Below are 10050 nucleotides of genomic sequence, written 5' to 3'. Positions count from 1 at the left end.
ACTACCAAAAGGTTCGTCCCAGCTTTCCCCTACTGCCGTGGCGAAATTCAACAAATCATAAAATCAAAACCTTATCCACTCAAAAGTTCGGATCTCAAAGCAAATGAAGGGTTCTCATAACCACCATCCGAGCTAGTGTGGATAGCAAATCCATCCTATGTGGCTCGAGGAACTACGAGCTAAGAAAGGCCACCTAAACTACCCTGCCCGAAACGACAAAAGGAAAAAGACCCAGAACCCCCGTCCCCCGACCTGATCCGCTCCCCCAGTGCGCCGCCGCGACCGCCCCTTTCACCAGCGCGCCGTCGCGGCCTCTCCCTACCCCAGCGCGCCGCCGGTGCCTCCCCCAGCACGCCGTCGCGGCCTCCCCTCTCCTCCAGTGCGCAGCCCTGTCCCCACCTTCTCCCTCGGCTCCGGCCGCTGCCCCACACGTTCTCCCTCGGCTCCGGCCGCCGCCCCCACCTTCTCCCTCGCCTCCGGCCGCAGCCCCCACCTTCTCCCTCGGCTCCGGCCGCAGCCCCCACCTTCTCCCTCGGATCCGGCCACCGCCCCGCACTCCAATCACAGATCGAGTCGTCGCCGTTGCCTTACCCTAGATCGCACCGCCCAAAACCATCTGTCGCCACCACGGCCACCCGAACGACGTCCTCACGCGCCGCCGCTATCTCTCCTTGCTCCGCCGCCAGCCAAGCACCTCCTCACCTCCATTGTTGTTCAGCACTTCCTCCAGTTCATCCCATGGCGGCTGCGCTCGTGGCCGAGCTCACTCCAATCCCTCCACCACGCTACCTCCTTCCGCTGGTGAGGCTTCGTCGCTGCAACGCCCTGGCCATTCACTGTCGCCATCCCGGGCCGTTCAATGAGACAGCGCCAAGTCGTTCGACACCGCAACTCAGGAGTCTGCCTCCTTTGACAGCTCCTGATCTCCGGAACAACTATGGCTCCCTGCTGGCACAACTTGCTCTCGACGACCTCCTTTGACAGCTTGCCTCTGAGGCCTACCAGACCCACACGACGACGCTAGCCGTCCACAGCCACCACCACAGGCCGTTCAACCCACCACTCATGGCCGTTCTCAAAACCATCCCAAAGTGTAGATCGTACATGAGGACAGGGCCGAGGTATGTGCTTGCCCGTGTCAAGTGCTTTGTGCCAGGCTTTCACCAAAATTTTATCTCGGTCCTCAGCTCTAACATGGAAATAATTTTCAATTGTAGGCGGAGGCAGCAAAGAAAGAGCTAAGCGATCCAGTAGAGTTTATTGATTGAAGGTGTTCACATTTTCCATGATTTTCAGTTCACATTTTCTGTGTTTTTCAGTTCAACAGGCTTCCTATTTCATCATCAGTTTAACTAAAAGCTCCGCGTCTGATAGAAATCTCATGTTATAACTTATAAATTTGTATAGAGGCAAGGAACAAAATTTTCGGCCAACTTTTGCTTTGCTGATATAAATCAAGCTCTGTTTTGTTGTTGAACAACAACATGGTGTGCATAGTAACAAGAAACACACGAACATGATCAGTAGAGAAGTTGGCCAACCCGCAGCCCTTGCTAGAGCAGTTGCCTCCACCCCCATCCGTGAGTCCAGGTATGTTAGCCGCAGGAGTTCAAAAATTAGCTTCTTTCAACTGAATAAAATGTCACACAAGTTCAGGTATACCTGCTGCACGAGTTCAAAAAAAATGAAGAGATGAAGCTCAAACCAAGTTCAAAAACTGTTTCCTTCATAAATTAGTTATTTTTTGGTTAATTCGTTGTTATGAATAGTACAAATACACACTGTTGTGTAGTACATGTGTGTATTGTAATTGTAATTGTGGTTTGGAGTTCAGAAAAAAGATAACAAAAAGGTTCATAGAAGAACACAAAACATTCGGTAATTCTGTAAGCCCAAAATCACATGGTGGATTAGTGGTGCTAATCTGTTTCAATTCAACTAGTTAAATAATCTCATTATACCTAGATGTGCTAATCAGTTTGACTGTCTCAGTTCAACTAGTTAAATTGTCTAGGTTCAAATATATTTACTGTGCCAAGACCAAATATTAGTTAATCCTTCTTCCACTTTCTCCACAAGAAATTGAGCTCTAAAAGATTCTGTGTTTCCACTTGCATAACAACTCATGGAACAACTTCTACAGACCTAGCTAGTGTGAGCATCAAAATACAAAGCATAGTACATCAGGAAAAAGCCATCGCCGCCTCCCTGCAGCGCCGCCTCCGTTCAGCGCGCCAGCCCCGCCTCCCCACACATGGCTTGCGAAGAGTCGGCGGTGCCGCTGAAGACGACGGGGCAGTTCTACTTGTCCGTGATGACCAGGACGACGTCACTATCTGTGCTCGGCCATAGGTGTGTTCGCTCATCTTTCTCTCACACTCTGTGTGAGGAGCTGCTGCTGCTGGCCCCTAGCGGATGTACTCTAAAAAGAAAGATAGCGTTGCAGCTTAAAGATGGTGTATCCGTTTTCTACAGGAAGTATGTGTGCTTGCAAATTTGGCCACGAACTGCTGAACTGTTGCGAATTTGGTCGTGAATCATTTTCTATAGAAAATTACATGAAGTATGATGGGTCAGCTTTCATTCCTCGGTTTGAATAGTTGAAAAAATTAATTGTTGAATTTTGAACTGAACCGTTGAAAATTGGCCATGAACCTGTGACCTTTTGATTGAACTGATGAACTGATGAATCATGCCATTTAGTTGCACTGAAACTAATCTTGTGTCAACTTTTGACTTGGCAGCATGGGGTTAGGCCGGAATCCACCCCGTGACAGGTCAACGTCAGGTTAGCTACGCATATACAAAAGTATATTTTATAGTGCACGATAAAAAATTGCCTACTCTTTCCATCTATTCAAGTACTTCGATCGATGATGCACGATCAGGTTCTTTGCTGCGATCAAGTAGCAGACAAGTTGTGACTGAACTTTCATTATAGTATGTAGAACAAAAAAACAGAACCCCTGAATGTTCAGAGTGTTTTTGGCGTTTTCCTGAATTTGTGTTCTTGCTGCAGTCTATGCTGCGCAAGACCAACTTCTAAGGCTAAACGCACAAAAGATGCTCAGTGATGCAAACTTCACAGTTAGTTTTTTCGAACTTGTGATTCCTGCATTGCATATGCCAATAAGGCGCCACCACCAGCCCGTCTACCACGGTTGCTGGCTGCCGTCCAAGTTGAGCGCTGATGGTAGTCCTCTGCGTGCATCAACGGCACTCTCTCACAGCAATCTATCTCTTTCTTTGCTCCTGCTATTTAAATGCATAGATGTGTTGTTCTGCTAATTGAGTAGTTGGGAAGATGTGAAAAGAACATGTTCTTTAGGTGTTTGTCACTATTCCTGTGAGCACAATTTTTTTAAATTGTTTACTTTGTGCTCTCGCGTATGTTTTTGGGCAGTACAAACACATCGCCATAGTGAGTACAGATGCAGCAACTTGGGAAGTACTAACGTTGCTGCGATGGGCTTTCCGTGTGCAGGGTCCACTGGGTTCCGTTCCTGAGAGAAGCATCGCCGGCTGGGAGAGTTCAATGATCTGAACTAGGAAAGTTCAACGTGGAAATTTGCTACAGATTACATTACTTGAGAAATTTTCGTGTGTTTCACGTCATCGTTGGCCCCATGTTCGCTGGCAAGACCACGGCGCTACTCCACCGGCACTGGCAGGTACTCACCCCCGTCCCATCTCTTGCTTACTGCTTCATTTCGCGTTGCTAAAAAAAACAAGCAAGTTCAAATTGAAAATAATGAGAAGCTAGATGTTTAAAAAATCAGAAGTTGTTTTAGTGAATCTCTATTGAAAATTAGCTCACATTTTAGTGAATCAGAAGTGGTTTGTATTTTTTGCTTGATGCGCGTTCTTGAGCAGTTCAAAACATGTACTTGTTCCGTGGTTTGCTATAACACTTGTTAGATTGCTCTCCCAAAAAAATGTCATGTATTCATGAATTTGCTACTGGTGTAGCAGCCCTGTATGTATTTTATCATCAGTTCATAAAGAAAAGCTGAAACAGTGCAGTGTGCGTGTTAAAAAATTAATTCAGTTTTATATTGTATGCTAGTTTTCACTTCATAGAAAATTTCTAACAGTTCGGCCAAAATAAAGTTTCCATAGTTCATACTCGAGAGGCAATAATGTTCAATGGCAGAAAAAACATCAGTTCAAATATATATGCAGGAGGTTGAGAGCCAAAAAAGCTGATTTTGGGTACCTCACGGCAGTGTGTAGCACTTGTATGTCTTCTGAATACTGATGCATGATGTTCTTTGGTACATGTCTTCAGTACGAGTTTCAAAGGCCAGGAAGTTCTACTGTTGGCATACGCCAACTGAGCATCGGTCGAAGAAGCCAAGGCACCTCGTGCTAGCTCTAGGCACCGCCAGAGGCCGTAACTGTTCTTCCACCGCTCCTGTGCACTCACCGTTGAGCCTCTCCATGCACAGCTCTGGCAGCCCAACGTCACAACACATAGTGGCCGGTGGTCCCTCCTCTCAGCTGCTCTATGGCTTGCAGAGGCGTGAGATTGCTAGAAGTTCAACATGCGAAACCGTGCATGTCCATGCTCCTGCACCTCCAGGCAAACTCCAGTGAAGGTGTGACCAGTTTGGTGAGAAAAAAAGCATTTCAGATTATTAATTCTGTGCAGTTCTCTGTAGAATACAATAGTTCAACTTTGCTATATTTCTGCAGTTCTATGCTTGGAAAATGGGTTTGGTATATTTTATAACTGTAGTTGAAAATGCCAAAAGGTGTCTGCTTGCTGTAAAAAAATGAAATGTTTCCATTATTTAACATGTATGCGCGATGTATTAAATGTCAATGTAATGAATGCCAGGGTTTATTTCTTTTTCTCATTTGTATTGCTTGGCAGTACACTACTTATATCGAGAGCTACATGTACTAATATTAGAAAAGTTCAGTCCAGTTCCTAGTTTTAGTTCAGCTCGATTTCCAATTTTCGTTCAATATTTATTTTTAGTTTAGTTAAGTTAAGTTCTTATTTTTGGTTTGCCTACAACAAAACTGATAGATATTTCAGTGACGAATTGATTATCTTATGCAAAAGGCAGGCCATGGATGATCAACCATTTGAGGAAAATGGTACAGATATGTGAGAAAAAGAGAGAGCTTTCATGGAGAAACAAAGAAGATGTTGATGAATCATTCATGTGTCCAAGAGGGAGGTACATGTTTTCTTTCCTGTACGTATCTCCCAAACGTACATTAGCTAGAGTGAGTGTTGGGAGAAAATAAATAAGTATTCAGCCTTGTTTGACAAAGTGCAAGAACAATGTTCTTTCATTTGTGTTGATGTAGTGTCCTTGATTTTGTCTTGTCTTTTCATCCTTGTTTGACAGAATTGAAAGTTAATCACAGGAAGGTAAGCATCAGCAATGATGCCAGCAGCGGCCAGGAATAATGCCTCCAATGCGCAAGCCCAGGATGACGATGCTGATCACTAGCAGGAAGGACACCTGCAGGTTGAGGATGAAGTACACAACGCAGGCAATGAGGACGAACAAAACATGGAATCCGTACACATAGCAGCAACTGCAAGTTCAAATTTTCTGTGTATGATCCAGTTTCAAAAAAAAAAAAAATTCTGTGTATGATGATATGATTGCTACTTCTCAAAAGAAAGTGTACATGATAGTTCAGTACGAATGAAAACAAAACGATCAGTTCGATAGTGCTCTCTCCTGCCTATTTTGGTTGATGTCCATAATGGACAAAAAATTGTATGAGAATGTTCAATTAGTACTGGCATATAAGTTTAAAAAATAAAACACAGTTGGTCTGCCTGTGGAATTTGAGAAAGTTCGTCCATGGACCCGAGGAATATATTTTCAAAGAAAAACACAACACATTTATTGGCGAAAAAAGTTACTCTTTATACCATCGTGGCGGTGGTGTTTTGTTTCCCTTTACCTTTACCAGTACAAACTTTTTAATGCGTGAATTTTGTTACGAGAAAAACCATACTGAAAAAACAGAGAGTAGACTCTATTCTGTGAAAACACGCTAAATACAAACCCATACGGACATCAGCTCAAGTACTCATTTTTAGGAACCATTCAAAATTTTTCTGTGAGAAATACATCAGTACAAGTACTCTGTTTTTTCTGACAGAAAAACAGCATGATGGATTTCACCGTATTCAAAATTACTCTTCAACGATTACTGATTACGTTCGACATGACTAAGTTTAGCATTTTTAATAGATTTCCAACCGTATATTTTTTGCCCCATTTCGACAAACTTAAAAAAAACCGCGTTCGAAATCAAATTTGACCATATTCAAATTCGTATTAAAATCGTAAAGAATTAGAAAAAACTGTCAATACGAAAAAGTTGCGCATTTTCCATAGCTTTTCAACGTCATATGATTTGCGTCAATCCGACAAACCGTTTGCAAAAAATCACAAAAATACGTTTCGCCCAGAATTTCACCGTTTTCAAAATTACTTTTAAATTATATAAAAATTTAAAAAACAATAAATATATGAAAGAAGCGGATTTTCACTAGCTTTCCAATGCCATCTTATTTGCTCAATTCCGACAAACCGTTTGAAAATTAAGTCCAAAATACGATTCGCGTTTTCGGTTTTGAAAAAAAGATTTTTCCAAAACTGCTCTTAAACGATGATGATTTTGCAAAAAATTCTTATATATTTGTAATGTAGATGTCATGAGCTTTCCAATGATATATTACACGCCCCATTCCAACGAAAACACGATGAGTTCAATGAGATGAAAATCATCAGTACAATCGCTTGAAACCATCCGTTCAAGTAGAGAATATTCTGTTACGCGAAACAGAATAGCCCAGATGTGTGTGTCTATATATATTAAAAGTTCATGAAATAACTAAACCCGCGGGCTAGTGCTTTTTTGTTTGCCAGGAATCATGTGGCTCAGCACTCGCGAGGTGGTTTGATTAATTTTTTTCCATGTCAGAGTGCGTGCGGGCAATTTTACGTCGGTAATGTTAAAATCTGACATCAAATTTTTAACCATGAAAATTTAACTTTTTCATGACAATTATAGTTATCGTGATGATGGCAATTATCTTTAGTAAACATGAAAAATCTTGGCCAAAAACTACACATGCAAGAATTTGCCATGCTTGCTAAAGAAATTTACCATCCTCGAAACAAATATAATTGCCATGAAAACATTCGACTTGTCATGTAAAAAAAATCTGACGTTCTATTGTAGTTGCGTCCTTTTACATTGCAGTCCATAGCTGAACATCGCACAACGGGATGGCATAATTTTATTCAAATGAAACAGAAAAAAGCTTCTGCATGGCCCAGAGACAGGGGCGCCCAGTGGGATATATGTCCGACCAAGGCCTCTCGACCATCGTGCAACCACCGGCAGTTGCTACTGATGGTCATCATGACCGTCGAGGGAACCGAGGGTTTCTGTTCCGGTGCTCGTCTCCATAAAAAATTTGGCCGCAGGCTTTAGTAAATTCACGCTCACGAATCCAATTCGGCGCCTTAAGCGTCACTTACAGTGTTAATGGTATGTGGCGCCTGAAACCTATCGCAATAGGCCGACCATCTAAGACAGGTTGAGCGGAGAAGCTTGTCCCGGTTTTTGGAAGCGCCTGGTCTTTTTTTTTTTGGGTTTCTGGACCGGTTTTTGTTCAGTTTTGAGCGGTATTTTGTTTTTTTTCTTCATTTTTCTCTTTGTTGAAACGCGTGAATTTTTTCCAAATTCATGAGCTTTTTCTCAAATTTCTTGAAATTTTGAAAATTTTGAATTCACAACTTCTTATAATTTTGCGAACATTTACTAAGTTCGGGAACATTTTTGAATTCGGGAACTTTTTCAAATTCATGATTGTTTTTAAAAATCTTTGGACCTTTTTCAAATTTGCAAACTTTTTACTTTTTTAACTTTTAAAAATTTATATTTTGACAGATTCTAGAACTTTATATATTTTCTCTTTTATCAAAATTTTAGTTTTTTTTTAAAGTCAACCGTTAATGGGTCAAACCGGTGCACCGATCAAACCAAGCAAGTGAGCAGGGGTAGGGCAAGCAACCTCACATTGTTGGGCTGTGGCCTGCTTGGGCGCACGTGAGCACCATCTCACCTTTTGGGCGCCGAAGGCGCGGTATATGGGAGCAACTAGTTAACGAGCGCTCCTTCGGGAGCCTCGCAATGATCAGCGCCACTTGGCGCGCTCTCAGCCATTCGCCACATGTCACGCTCTGGACGTTCCCTTCGGATTTTATTTTTTTTTATTTTTTCGCACACGTTTTCGGCTATTTAAATGGTTTTTTCCGGGTTTTTTCGACGTTTTGGTTTTCCCACGGTCTTTCTTAGCTTTTCGATCAAAAAAAAATTTGATTTTTTTTGCGCGAAAAAACGCATTTTTCCCCTTTCGCGAAAGTCACGGTTTTTCTTCCGCAAGAGGCACGGTTGTGCTTTATGGAGAGTCACGGCCGTGCCTTTCGAAAACGAAAGAAAACGCGTTTTCTGTTTTTTTCTTCTTTCGCGAGAGTCACGGTTTTGCTTCCGCGAGAGGCACGGTTGTTCGCGAGAGTCACGGCCGTGCCTCTCGGAAAGGGAAAAACAAAACGCGTTTTCTATTTTTTTTTCCGTGAGAGTCACGGTTTTGCTTCCGTGAGAGGCACGGTTATGCTTACGCGAAAGTCACGGCCGTGCCTCTCGAAAAGGGAAAAAAAATACGCGTTTTCTGTTTTTTTTTCTTTCGCGAGTCACGGTTTTGCTTTCGCGAGAGGCACGGTTGTGCTTTCGCGAGAGTCACGGCCGTGCCTCTCGGAAATGAAAGAAAAACGTGTTTTCTGTTTTTTTTCCTTCCATGATAGTCACGGTTTTGCTTCCACGAAAGGCACGGTTGTGATTTCGCGAGAGGCACGGGCGTGCCTCTTTCGGAAAGGAAAAAAAAACGTGCTCCCAGTTCAGTTTTTTCGCCCAGTTTTTTTCGTCCGGTTTTTTTTCGTGAAAAAAGAGTTCGTTAAAACCTATCAACATGGGATCTATTTTTGAAGATCTCGACGCGAGAAATCCAATGGTGAAAACGGTTCGAGATTTGGACGCACGGTTTAAGAGATAAAACGTTTTAAATAAACGGATCTACGAAAAAAAAAGAAAACTCTCAGGTTGCGACGTCACTTGTCGCGACCTGGGAAAGTGAAGTGTTCTTTGCAACGAGTACTCCTTAATTAGTGATTTCGGCGGTATATGACCTCTCTTCGTGTGGAGCCACACGCATGCTGCTACTCATGAGGTAGTGCCGAAATATGTAGGTAAAACTATAGTGCGTCAAACTGCTTCGGAGTTGGAACATTACTCGATTTTAGTCTACCATGGTTACAGTCTTACCCCCATCGGATCATCGATCAACCGTTATTTTAGGACATCTCTGAGAACATTCATCGAATCATCGAAATCACTAGTCACTATTGCATGTTTGACATTTGTCACAATATTAGATTTTTGGTGAGATTTCTTCCCACATACGAGAGGCACAATGTGTTTACTTATACTTATTTCTGTAGATTTGATTTTTCAAAATAAGTTATTTTTGAGCCGTGCGTCTAAATCACAAACTGTTTTCACCTGTTCTTTTTATGCGTTGAGATCTTCGAAACTAGATCCAATATTACTAGGATTCAATCAACTTTTTCTTGAAAAAATATGTGCTCCAAAATTGTACTAAACCGCACTTTAAAATTATACTAACCCGTGCCTCAAACTGTACTAATTCGTGCTTAGTTTTTGGGAAGCACACTTTGTGCCTTTTATGCGGAAGCACACATGTGCTTCACTTTTTCTGAGAAGCACACGGGAGAACGTGGAAGCGCCACTCTGCTTCACACCAAGCACTATTATGCTCTCAATGAAGCACTAATGTGCTTCCCTTTCCGCGTGGAAGTAATGATGTTCTTCATGAATAGGCACATAAATGTTTTCATGCGAAGCACTATTGTGTTTTCACACTTCTGGTAGACAAAAACTGAAGAAACAAAAAAATATATCAAAAATACCCGAGAAATTTTTTGA

General features: G+C 42.4%; 1 long non-coding RNA gene across 5 annotated transcripts; it reads left to right on the top strand.

Moving 5' to 3' along the window:
• Window positions 1-209: 209 nt before the first annotated feature.
• LOC109778569 (uncharacterized) lies at window positions 210-5695 on the top strand. Of its 5 annotated transcripts, none has more exons than XR_012184783.1 (7): window positions 210-1121; window positions 1218-1270; window positions 2745-2788; window positions 3485-3671; window positions 4289-4612; window positions 5076-5238; window positions 5364-5695. It is a non-coding gene; the product is annotated as an uncharacterized lncRNA (long non-coding RNA). The 5 variants fall into 5 exon arrangements; XR_002236591.4 differs by lacking the exon at window positions 5364-5695 and adding an exon at window positions 2144-2352 and having other exon boundaries at window positions 5076-5350; XR_012184784.1 differs by lacking the exon at window positions 2745-2788.
• Window positions 5696-10050: the final 4355 nt, after the last annotated feature.

Source organism: Aegilops tauschii, chromosome 5, assembly GCF_002575655.3.
Source record: "Aegilops tauschii subsp. strangulata cultivar AL8/78 chromosome 5, Aet v6.0, whole genome shotgun sequence".
In the NCBI taxonomy this organism is placed as follows: Eukaryota; Viridiplantae; Streptophyta; class Magnoliopsida; order Poales; family Poaceae; genus Aegilops; species Aegilops tauschii.
Note: the sequence above shows the minus strand (reverse complement) of the source record. Positions and strands in the feature narration are given on the sequence as shown.